The 12748-nt window shown below is 42.8% G+C and overlaps 1 long non-coding RNA gene across 2 annotated transcripts in view; it reads left to right on the forward strand.

The window, feature by feature from the left end:
• Window positions 1–12748, forward strand: part of LOC146863179 (uncharacterized) — a 496608-nt gene that overhangs the window by 159348 nt on the left and 324512 nt on the right. For both annotated transcript variants that reach the window (XR_014978223.1, XR_014978224.1), the window contains exon 2: window positions 6218–6474. This is a non-coding gene — a long non-coding RNA (uncharacterized LOC146863179). The remainder of the gene's footprint in view (window positions 1–6217; window positions 6475–12748) is intronic.

The following is a 12748-nucleotide window of genomic DNA, read 5'->3' on the forward strand; positions in this document are numbered from 1 at the left end:
GTGTGTAAATCTTTCAAATGACAGAAAGAACATGTTTGCAAACATGAAGAATAGAAAAAAAACTTCTAGTGCAAAATTAAATGCATCAAACACCTGTTAGAAATTTGTTGCAAAAAGGTATTAGAAACAGTTCAATACATGTCAGTTTTTCTTTTTTTTAAACTAAAACAATTCTACATTTTTCATTTCTTAAACAGCTGCTTTAATGATGCTGGTTCCAATGTCTTTTCTTTACAACCAGCGACTGGGTGTGTCACAATTCCCTGACTATATAAGGGCTAAAGTAGCTCCAGCTATACATTATAAGGATATTGTAAAGGCACTGAGAAGTTCCATAACCATATAGAGGAACGAGGCTGAAGGCTGATTTCCTTTGTAAGGTTATGGAACTCCAAGGTGACTAGCAATATCCTTATCATGTACACCAGGGGGTACTTTATCCCATATAATACATGGTCACACCATCACCTTTCCCACAAACCACCTAACACCTTGGTGCGTAGCTCTTTCATATGAAAGGGTGGGCAGTTTGCAAACATAAAAAATAAAAATAAAACCTCTAGTGCAAAATTAAACGCATCAAAATCCTGTTAGATATTTGTTGCAAACAGATATTAGAAACGGTTCAATACAAGTCTGTTTAAAAAAAAACTTCAGTAGCTTGGAACAGTAGAAATATGCAGTAAGATTCTAGCTTTTCTCTAACGAGTGAAAAAATGAACATATTCCCATTGCTTGCCATTGAAAGCTATTAAAATAGAGCGGAAGAAAGAAAAGCAACATTCTGTTTGTTACTTTTAACAGCTGCTTTAATTATGCTTCATGACCTGAAGTGCCTTTTTACCTCGGCTACTGGCTCTGGCAGCAGGAATTGTGATAAACTTATAATAGTTCAGTTCTGATGTATTTTCTTTATTGCCGTCTAATTCTTTATTTTCTTTATTTCCATCTAATCAACGACTTGGTGCCTCACAAGTCACCGATTATAAAGAAATTACTAACTTTCGTTTATTGAGGGATTATAGAATCTCATGTATTATAGTCCCTCCTTAATGGGACCTCAATCAGTGTGATGCATGAATGGTGAAATGACCAGTGCCTCTCCAAAGAACTGCCTAAATATCCCCCTGTGCTCCAGTGGTTCTGTATTCAGAGGTATATAGTCTGATGCTGCAGAATAAAATCCTCAGGCACATATATTTTACTACTTTCTGGACTTATCTAATGTTGAACGTGTACAGCACAGAGCTCATTCAGCTAAAATAGTCTAAAGCTATTAGCTTTGTCAGTGCATGTTTGCAGTGTCATAGTACAGTTTTACAGTGTGTCTTTTAGCACCTTAAATAACAGATTTTACTATTATCCTATTTAATAACACTAAATTTTCCAACTAATTCTGGACCAGCGGGGAACATTTATTTCACAGAGCCTTGTGACTTCTTATTTCACAGAAGTATAAGGCTTGTCAGCCCAACATTTGCCTATGGAATAGCTTTAGGTTCACATAAAATTGACCGCAACACTTTGTGATACTGAATACACAATGTTAATTCATTCTTACGGAACAAAACTACACCAGTTGGGCTATGCTGGTTATATAGGCAAATAAATCACAAGGTTTATATCTACCTGCTAGTACATACTGAATTAAGTTATGCGGCTCCTTGAATGGGTAATGGACAATCTTCTACAATATTGAAGCTGCTTGCAAAAGGTAAAGGTAAAGACAATGTTCACCAGAAGTGGTTGCTTGCAGTCCTAACAAGAAATTTTATGGTGCACATAAGTCAATAGGATCAAGTACCTGCAGCAATCCCAGACACAAAATAAGATGTAAGTAGTTTGCTATCAGGTGCTGAGGTCCTCAAGAAGGTGCAGGATGCTTGGCTCTCCCAAAATACCTCAAAGCATTTTGACTCCCCCACAGCATACGTAATATGTGGATTATTTTTTCATTAAATGCCGATAGACCCTGCCCACATAAATTGCTGCTCTTTGTTTAGACAAATCCTTCATCATCAACACCCCCCCCACCTTCCCTTCTATCTTTAACACTCTGTGCCCTTTCCTGATCCATCAAGAATGTACATATTGAAAACAAGTCAGTCAGGTCAAACTATGAGTTTAAAGGTGACGTGCCAGTGGTCAGCATTAAACATCCAATAAGACACACTAGGGATGTGTGACACGAAATAGGAAACCTTAATCTTGGACAACATTTTTTGGGATAAATTAAGTCAGTAAAAATAAAACTATTATGTATTTTTGTCATTTGTATTTTGTTCTTATTTTAGTTTACAGATAACTAAACCTCTAGCTACCTACTGTAGCCTTCTTTGAAGTCGTCAACTCAAGGGTTACCTTGGTAATTTCTCTCTTTTGATGAGTACATACCCCACTGAAGATGGTGAATCCTATCCTGTTTTGACAAAATGTTATATTTTTTATTATATACTACCATTTTTAAAGGCAGCTGTATTGAAACATATAAAGAATTGTTTCACAAAACACCCATCATTATGAGGAGAGGATGGATCTGACAGTGTGCTCCTGTGAGAAATCTGCACAATCAACGAAGAACAGTGGCAAATATTCCCAAAAACAAAGTAAAACACATTACCAAATGAAGTCGCGGTTATAAAAAGAAACATTAAAAAAAAATATTCCCTTGATCAATTAAAAAAAAAGAATTCTGGGCACCATCAGAAAAAATCCTGGGAGGAAATACCATAAAAACAAACTGGATAACAGCAAAAAGGACTATCAGTCATAAATCTGCATATCTTTAGTCTGCATGCCTTTACTACGTGGTTTTCTCTCTCCATGCCTTTACTCCACTGTTACATTGCATAGAATGATTTTAAGCTTTACACTGCAAATCATTATCCTCAATTTTTAATTTAGTCCACTTTTTTTTAATGAAAACCTATTATATGAGTGGTAAAAATATGTCTTGTTTAAGAATTAAACCTTAAATATTTATTATACATGATTAATAATTACTTCAAAATAAATGGATTCCCATGTCACACAATCAGTTACTGCTGTGTTTGCTCAGCTGACTTGCACTTCCACATTTCCCTGATTTGCATGGTTGTTAGTTATGATAATGTTAGTCCCTGATATATCTCAGCCCACTGTTACTGTGCACAAGGGGATTTGGAGTCATGTGTAGCACATGACTCCATGACTGTAGCACATGACTTGACTGTGGCCCAGGCCCTCAGGCTGTCAGGAACCCCCATGGTGCAGTGAGTACTATCATGTATGGGTATTTTATATTCAGACAGAACTTCTTCATGACATCTCTGTCTTCCATGGTATGAAGGTCTGAGAATGGCAGGTACACTGGAGCCTATTGTCTTCTTGCTGTCCCAGACTATGTATATGTGTGGTGTTCATACATTTGGACTAGGCTCACAGTGTCCACAGTAACATATGTGAGAAGAAAGCATATGAAAAAACAGTACTGGATATGTAAGAAATACAATCCATGTATGCACTGACTGTTTACTATTAAATACTCATTCTGGACTCCACATGTGTGAATTTCAGTGATGTTCACATTGTACAAACTCACATTGTACCATATACACCGACCTGTCCTATATCTGTTGATATGAATACCTTATTTCGGTCATCTCCGGGGTCAAAATTCACCTCAGTAACCTTAGGGTCATCAGCTGGAATGCTGTACTATCTCGTTTGTGAAGTGGTAGCTACAGAGCAATGGTCTACAACCTCTGTAGACATGTCCTAACATACTTGTAGTGATGGTGACGCTGTAGAAAATTTCTGGAATCCTCTCATTTCAATCGCCAATATGGCCTGACCTCGCTTATCAGACATTATGAATTAACTACTGCCGGTGGAAGTAGACCGCGTGGTAGGCGGTGTCATCCACAGCTAACACAGCAATTGGCTAACATTGTTGCATATGACAGTCGCTGTACATTGGCTGTGTCCGTGTATGCAAACGACTGCCTATGTGGCATTCATGTATGTCGTGGTGTGCAAAACTATTAACTTGCCTACTGACACTGCTGTAATCTACACCTCCTCGATTTAAGCTACTGTTTGCCATCTTTGGGAGCTATCATGCCACGTGCTAAAGGGGTGAGGATCCCAGCTTTCTCTTCCGAGGAGCTGGAGAAGCTTGTGGGTAAGGTCCTCCCCCTGTATAACCAGCTCTATGACTAATCAGAGGAGCAGGTAACTTCCAAACATACATACTTCACTGTTGAACTGCATTGTTTCCTGTCTCACAGTCTGTGATGGGGCTTTGGTGTCCAGTGTGTTATATGATAGTCTGATAGTAATGGTAAATTTGTGGTGTCCCTACATAGGACATACATGTAAGTGATTGTGAAGCACTGTACTTCACATCAATGTGACGTTTGTTAAGCCTCTGATCATTCCTCGGTAGCATGTGCATTTCAATGCATATGTTCAGTTCATGGTGCCATGTAAACCTTGTGTTACCAAATAATGGTAAAGTGTGTTACATATTTATAGTCTTACAGTCTGAGCTGTGTATGTATACTGTTAGGAGCAGATAAGGATGATGTGAGGCATGTGTACAGTTGAGAGACTTACGCAGGCCAGATCTGTAATCGTCAAACTATGCCTATGGAGCTAGCAATTCTGCAATGGCCCTTCAGAGTGCCACACAACGGTCATGTCACATATAGCATGGCCCAAAGATGTTAATTTCTACATTTCTGGATTGAAGCGCTGAGAATGTGTTGCGCATGTGGGATGGGTCTGCAGTGCCTGCAGAGGGCAAGAGATGATGAAGAATTATGCCCATCATTTGCAATGTAAATGTATGTAAATGTATGGATACTTGTATAGCGCACGACTACCCGGAGGTCTCTCGGCGCTTGTACGAATACCGCTGTGGAACCCATCCTGGCTTTTCCCTGTGAGGCGTCCACTCCTGGGCACCCCCAAGGTGAAGGCCAGGCATCCTTAGCGTTGAGGGGGCCGTTGTGGAGATTAAGCAAGCTATTGCCCAGAGTTGCAGAGTGGGACTCCATGATTAGAATGGCACCGAGGCGAGAATTATCAGGTCCGTGGAATTGTTTTTTGAGCCCAAGACCCGCTGAGGCGGGGAATTGAACCCTGGTCCCGGGCTAGACCTCTGCATCAGGGTCTGCCGCTCTAATCATTGAGCCACACTTCTCCACAATGGCAATGGCAGAGGCTGAGAGGCACAGTCACGTTGTGCTGCAATTGTGAGTCACAGGTTTACCTCCCTGTAGTTCTGCTGATCCTTGATTATTCCCAAAACAAGTCCCTTCCCCCATTATTTGTCCAGATTGCCTTTAGCTGTAGTAAATTCTATATGTTGTCAGAGGCCACCCCCTGACCTGATACTTTTGTCCATTGGCCCACCCTGTGGATGTGTGTGATTGAATTAGGTCAGGCCATTTACTTACACAGGTGTGTTGTAACTCTTCCTAACGTCATGTTTGCATTGTGCAGGCCTAATGCTCAGATGTCGTTTTGAGTGTCCTGAAAGCTGCTTATGTGTGAGACAATCGACTTTTGTGGTTCAGCAGCTTGTTAAAAGGCAACACATCCAACTATGTATTCTAAAGTTTGTAGGTGTCATCCCTGTGTTAGTTCCACATATGGCAGGTGGTATGTCCTGTGATTCTAGTACCAACCACTCAAACTCTGTCACACATTATATGGTATCCCTTTCTGTTGTCCACATAGCCAGACAATACCACAGTGGTATTTGTCGATGTGACACATGCAAGCCCTTTCATTGTGACCTTAGTGTTTGCTGTCAGTCTGTACTATGGTGCGAGGCTGTGTGTATAGTATGCATTTTGTAAATGGACCTGGCAGTTACAGGGTGTGTACAAACATGGGCAAGTAGGTTACCCATAAGAATGTCTGAATGGTGAGTGGGTGTGTGCCACAGTAGCTGACAGCACACTACATGTAGGATGGCCCTGGGCTACATGGTGTTAGTGGGCTGTCTTCATCAGTGTAGGACACAGTCAGGATTGAGGATAGTCCGCCAATGACCGCAAAAGTGTGTATACTGCGCTATATGTGGTGCTAAGCATGTGAGGATTGCACATGTAGTGTATTGAGAATTGTTACTTGCTTGTGCTAGATGTCTCCAAAATATGTGTGACCCCGACATTGATCCATTTAATAGCAGTTACAGTGTTTTGCTTCATCTTTTGTATACGTACAGGTCAACGCCCATCAGAAGCAGGGGACGTGGAAAGCCATCGCCCGGAAAGTGCGATCCCTGGCGCAGCGTCCACTGCAGGAAGAGGTGGGAGGACCTGAGGTGTTGGACCAGAAAGATCATGGATGTCCAGCTGGGGAAGTACTCCTAACATGGTATGGGCTTGTGCCAGACACTGACTTCCCTAATGGCCTGCATCCTGGCGGTGGCCTTCCCGGAGCATGATTGGCAGTTGAGGGCCCAACAGCAGCTAGGAGGGGGTGAGTATTGGGCCATGTCAGACATTGTACATTAACATTTTCCCCCTGTTAGAAGCGGCAGTTTTCTGATCAATACAGTAGGTTACTCATGTTTTAAGGATTAGCAGTGTTGTTGCATGTGTAGGTCTTGTTGTGGGCGCATGATGTTTCGCCAAGACTTATGTATATAGGGCTAGATCCAAAGGTGAGTCAAGCCACATATCTATCGTCTGAGTTGTAAAGACAAATGGCTGGGTAATGTGGCTGAGTATGTTTTATGTTGTCTCTGTCAGCTGTCCCACACAGACCACATGTCTTCTTTGTGTCAGGAGTGATGCTCCCCCAATAATGTTTATCTAGTCCTGGAGATCTCTTACATGTGACATGGCATACAGTGCAGGATGCAGACAATGAGCCATACTTGGCCTTAGTAAGTGGGGTATGCCCAACATTTTGAGATGGTAAACAGCACTAGTGCCACCAGTATTTATGCCTACATGATGGCATATTTAACTTTCATTTATTGCACAATCATCTGCACAAGGGTATGATACATGATGTAAGGGTATACATAAGTTAGGTGAGAGTCCTCAACACCTGTATGTGTAGGTCAATGTGTAAAGGACAATGTTCATTCATGCTGGGAGTGCAGGTGATGTGTATACAGACAGGAGTGTGTAGACATGGGTGGGTTTGTTAGACAAACGAAGAGACATTGATTTCTCTGATTAGTCATGTACAATTGCTGAGGCTATGTATTTCATGGCATGTACACTTACAGTTGTGTCTCACAAACAGATCATCAAGGCCATTTATGTGAGAGTGTAGAGTTATGTGAGCTACACATGCAGGCTTTTGAAGGTGCATTCACTGACTGATGACATGCATTAGGGAGTGACATGCAGTATGGGTGTGGGCATATGTGGGTGCTTAAACACTGTGATACATTGGTATTTGTGTGTGCAAAACATTATGGGTACTGTGATGTGTCTTCCCTTTTGGACACAAGTGACACCTCATATTCATGGATTGTAGATTACTTCAACCTCTTAAGACTTTCACTGTTCTATTGAGTTGTAGATATGCAATCTGAGGATGGTGTTCCCACCAGGACCAATGTGGACTGAGGATGTCCCTAGCCGTAGGTGGGGTCTGGTATTATAGATATATAAGCAACTACTGACAGAAATCTTAGGGCCACCTTGTCTCCATGCACGTTTTAGGAAACATTGTCAGGGGAGTGATCTGTGCACCTTTGTCAACAAGTTGTCCGGCTCCGCTCCTGTAAAAGGGGCGGCAACTCCTTTGGTCCAGGCACCTTAGTCCTTCTGCTCCCAGCTGCCCTTAGTAAGAAGGATATTGACCTCCTGAGACAGTTCTCTGTTGGGCAGACTGCACTGCTGAATGCCATCCAGGGGCAGTCCAGTCAGATGGAGCAGACGCTGGACTACCTGTAAGGCATTCACAGTAGTATGCCTTAGTCTACAGAGGTTGTTTCAGGCTCTGACTTCTTCACTGACGGCAGGCATTCACCGACCTCAACCTTCCATCCCACCTCCTGCCTCTACCCCATCCCAATCCCAATCCCTTTACCCAGCCCGGTCCAGAGCACACACAGACTGAAGTACACACCCACAACAACATCCATATGCATACCACACACACACACTAAAACATAGCAAGAAGTCCAGGCCTGCAACCATTCAACAGACCCTCACCACCCGCAACAGCCTACCACGAACATACCCACAGATCCCGTACCAACAGACACACCCCAGTCACAAAACAAACCCACCACATTAACAGCACACACCAAAAAAAAACAGAATCACAAAATCTCACCCAGACACCTACAACACAGACACAACGTATATCGGACCCACACACACCTGCACCAACAGGAGGCACACGCAAACCAAACACAGACACTCCCTCTACCTCTGATGGCCCAACACTTGTCATCCCGCCTTCACAGTCTTCCAAGGAAAGCCCTGTGTTTGACCTTGCCCTTACCTCTGCCACCTCCACCTATTCCTCCCATAGTCATTCTAAATGACATAATTGAGGTGCCTGGTCTGCCCACTTGATGCCCCTCCCTGGGAGGTTTTCCTGGCAGTGTCAGTAAGGGCAGGTTTCGTGGCAAAGCATTGTGTTGTAGCACATGGACATTTCATTAACTGGCCATTGGCCTTTGTTTTTGTTTTGGATGTCTTTAAATCCTTTCGGTAAACCATTTCACAGTATGGAAGATATGGGCCCTGCCATTACTGGGCTATTTATTTGATGTTCTTGTATAGTTAGTGATGTGTGAGTACAGTTTTGTTTGTTCGATCCCTGATTGCTGATATAGTTGAAGTGGTTAGTATGATATGACCTTGGAGTCAGTGCTGGAGTCAGACAGGACAAGGGTACATTTTGGGTGAATGTCTATGTGGGTTGACATCCAGATGGGGCAGACATTGCATTGGGTGACATGTTAAATATTGCATCTTGACCTGGCCACTGTCAAAGTAATTTAGCTTGCCCTTCTGCTTATGATGTAGGATGGGTATGAGTTAGGTGTGTTTTCGTAAGACATTTGTGTATCCTCACATGGAAGGTGTTAAATTGTCATATAGGGGTGGGCGGAATTTGTGAAATTAACTTTCGCAAATTATCGCGAAAATGCTGAAAATCTCCGCAACCACGCCGGAAATATCTCGAAGACGCAGAAGTTTTTTTCCTGCCAGTTCGCGGTATTTTTTGCGTGATCGCGGGTCGCCAACTTACCCATGCGGTTGCTCACGGGCGCGGCCATCTTGTTTTCACTTGTCCCGCCCTCTCACGATGCTTACTTCCTGTTCCGGATCGCGCAATGCATGTTCGCGCCCGTTCACAGTCGATATTTCCTGTTCGCGACCACTTTTACTTGATCGCGTTGCTTTTTGCTTGCTCGGGGAGAAAATATCACGCGAACTTGCGCACTTGGTCGCAGTGGGCGCAGCCATCTTGTTTTTCACTCTATTGCATGGTTCTGGGGCCTGATTTTCAATCCTCTCAAAATCTATTCAATCCTTTGTTTATAGCCACTTTTTTTGGATCTTTATTACTTATTATTTCTCTAACTATTTTCCTGCTTCTATATTTTTGGTTTTTGTCTACTTTTTTTTTGTTTTTTAGCTACTTTTTCTCTTTCTAATGCCTGCTATTTATTTCCTTTACTCCTTTATTTATTTTACCTTTTCTTTCCCGCCCCGTCCCCAGAACCATGTCCAAGGGTAGGGCTGTTCGCCGGCGCAGCCAGAGCCGCAACCGACTTCCTTGCGGAAGGCGGCGCCCACAAGGGGTGCAGGCACGGGCCTTATTTGGTGAGGTGGAGTTGTCTGCACTAATTTTCTTTGTGCAGCGCCACCTCCCCTCAACCCTGGCAGCAGGTGGCAGGCCTGGGTCCGGGTACGACCTCCAGGTGCGTCAGCAGCGGTGGGGGAAGGTGCGCCGGGCAGTGTCGCGCATCTCTGGGGTCCGGCGCACCCAGGCACAGCTGACGCACTGGTGGTCCGACATCCTGGACCGTGAGCAGGACCTGCTGGACCTGCTAGGAGTGGAGGTCCCGGGGCTTGGTGAGTACATATTTAATTACTACAACTTTGTGTCTGTTCTTCTGCTCTGTGTTATATATTGCGAATATTTTTTTTCCTTCCAACCAGCTAGAATGTTGCTGCTTACAATACATTCCAGGTTAATAACGTTTAAAAGTCTTCTGTGATTATGGTGCTCTTCTGCGCTACTACTAATCTTACTTGTTTGCAGCTTTGCGTTTGCGCTTGCTTAGCGTGATTCTTTACGAGTTTATTTTAGAGAAATTAAGTTACGTAATGCTACAGTGACTCTAGTCCACTCCTTACTTTGTCCCGTCACTAATAGATAGGGGCGGATTGATGTTTAGGTACACTACTTTGTATGAGCTTCTAATTTGTTAGTGGTATGCGTGATGCCCCCTCACTCCGTTATGTGACGTGCTGCTAGAACGCCAGTCTTTAGAACCTTTTCTAGTTTGTTCAATGAGTGGTGGTAGGCTTAGCAGTTACTTAGCAGTAGCAGATCAGCATCAAACCAAAATTTGGTGTATACAAAAAATGTAGTCATGTTCATGTGTCCTCCATGATTTGATCATACGCATTGTTGAGGAATACAGTGGAAATGCATACTTAATGTACAATTGGCATGCCTGGAATAGGTGGGCTAGGTTGGGTGGTACGTTTTACTTAGGCTTAGTTGTAACTTAGTTTTCTGGAAGCAGAATGGAAGACTGGATTACTGTTGATAAATAGTAACTTAAGTAGTCGAACTGCGAATCCCCCGATATTACATGTTGACCAGATGAGATCGGTCAATGTAGTTATTGCAATTGTTGTTTACATAAGTGTTTTTTGACCGTTGTTGAAAAATATTGAATTTGTTTGACACCATCCATCAATGTTTGTCTCTTTCTTATATGTTTCCTGTTCATCAGCACCCAGGGGCAGACCGACAGGGACTGGGCAGTCGGCGGGACAGGAAGAACACCACCAGGAGGACACCGCTGAGGGCTCCTCTGCTGGCCCCAGTAAGTCTTCTTGTTTTTAATAATATTTCTTATTCCATTACTTTTACTGCCCCATATTTTTCCCGAACTATTGTTTGTTTCCAAATGCTATGTTTTTTACCACCAATTATCCTTCGATCTGTACGGTTTCAAAATTCTTATCCCTGCCTCCGCTATGATGACTCTGAGTACTACTACTACTACATACTATCAGTCTGTCTGTACTGTAGTAGCTAGTCTTGCCCAGTTGGCCAGTGCCACTCTTTGTGAAAGGTTGTAATATAAAACTCATATTCACCAGTAGCTCGAGCCATTGAGTCCAATCCGTTGGGTCGTCGTCTTGTACTACTTTTATTCTTATTGATCTTGAGGCTTTGAAAATTCACAGCAACAACAGCCCTACCAGATTTATGACTATTTTGATATGATACCCTATAGGACATACTACTGTTGTAGGGATCTTGCACATACATTTGCACCAGAAAATAGGATGTTGGTCATGGTAGGTTGTACCTTCCTTGCACACCTCAATCAGAAATTCTGCACCCACCACAATTCCACTGCTTGACTATAGTACTGTCTTGTCATAACTATTAGGTCTCGGAACCTTCCCCCCAAGATACCCAACAAGTAGACAACCCAGAACATAACACACCCAACCTCTCAGTCGTGGAAGCAATTCACATGCACACCTTAACTTTAATTTGTTCACTCGTGTAAGTTAGTCCACACCAAATACCACCAAGTCTATGTAAGTTCAAAATGTTTATTTCAATTTGAGAAGGTCTGTACACTGTTTTCTTAGCAGCACCAACCGGAAAATCAATAACATTAAAACAATATACATTGTTACACTTATACAGTTGGGAATTAAATCATGATAACTGAACAGTGGTGGAAGGCAGCACCACCATCCCATAGCAATTTAGTTTATATAAATTTATAAAAGAAGATGTGAGTGAAGGGACCCCTCACCTTAGAAGAACCTACTACTGGTATTTGTTGCATCATTCAGAAGCTCTGGTTCGTAGAAGGGAATCTTGCGTCTGTAATGCGAAAAAAGAAATGGTGTGCGTTAGTATATTGCAACTTGCAAGCATTTCTCAGCCGTGCCAAAAAGTGTAGCATCTATGGATAAGCAATATGGACTAACAGTAACAGTAGTAGACCAGTACTTCCTAAAAAAGTGGCTTGTTAATGTTTGTTGACCGCTTGTACGCAGCGCGTAGACTAGACAGTAGCAGTGTGAGGCAGGTCATGTGGGCTCAAAGGTGTCTTAAGAAGCTGCAAGGTAAAGGTAACGTCACATGTGCAAAAATAAAAACCACAAAGGTAAAATGGTAGCATGGCTAGGGCTAATTAAGCAAAGGCTACACTGATCATATATAACTATTAGTGTCTACTCTACTACTACCTGATTTGTACTAGTGATGTATGTTAGTATTAACTCATTTTTCAACCTTGCAACTGATCAATAGGGGGGAGGTGTATATGACGCCTAATAAATGTGTAATGTTTTCTAGGCGCACTACTGACCACCAGTGCCGGGGCCAGCGAACAAGGCGACGCGGAGGGCGAGGATGCGGCAGTTGCTGCCGATACCGACGATGGAGCGGTAGGGGGAGTGGCAGCACCAGTGGCAGGCGGTGGTAAGTTAGATTCATAATCCTTAACTATTGTTGAACTTGACAGCACACTCACTGCAAGGGTGTACTGTATGTATATGTATAC

Source organism: Triturus cristatus, chromosome 2_2 (assembly GCF_964204655.1).
Source record: "Triturus cristatus chromosome 2_2, aTriCri1.1, whole genome shotgun sequence".
NCBI lineage: Eukaryota > Metazoa > Chordata > Amphibia > Caudata > Salamandridae > Triturus > Triturus cristatus.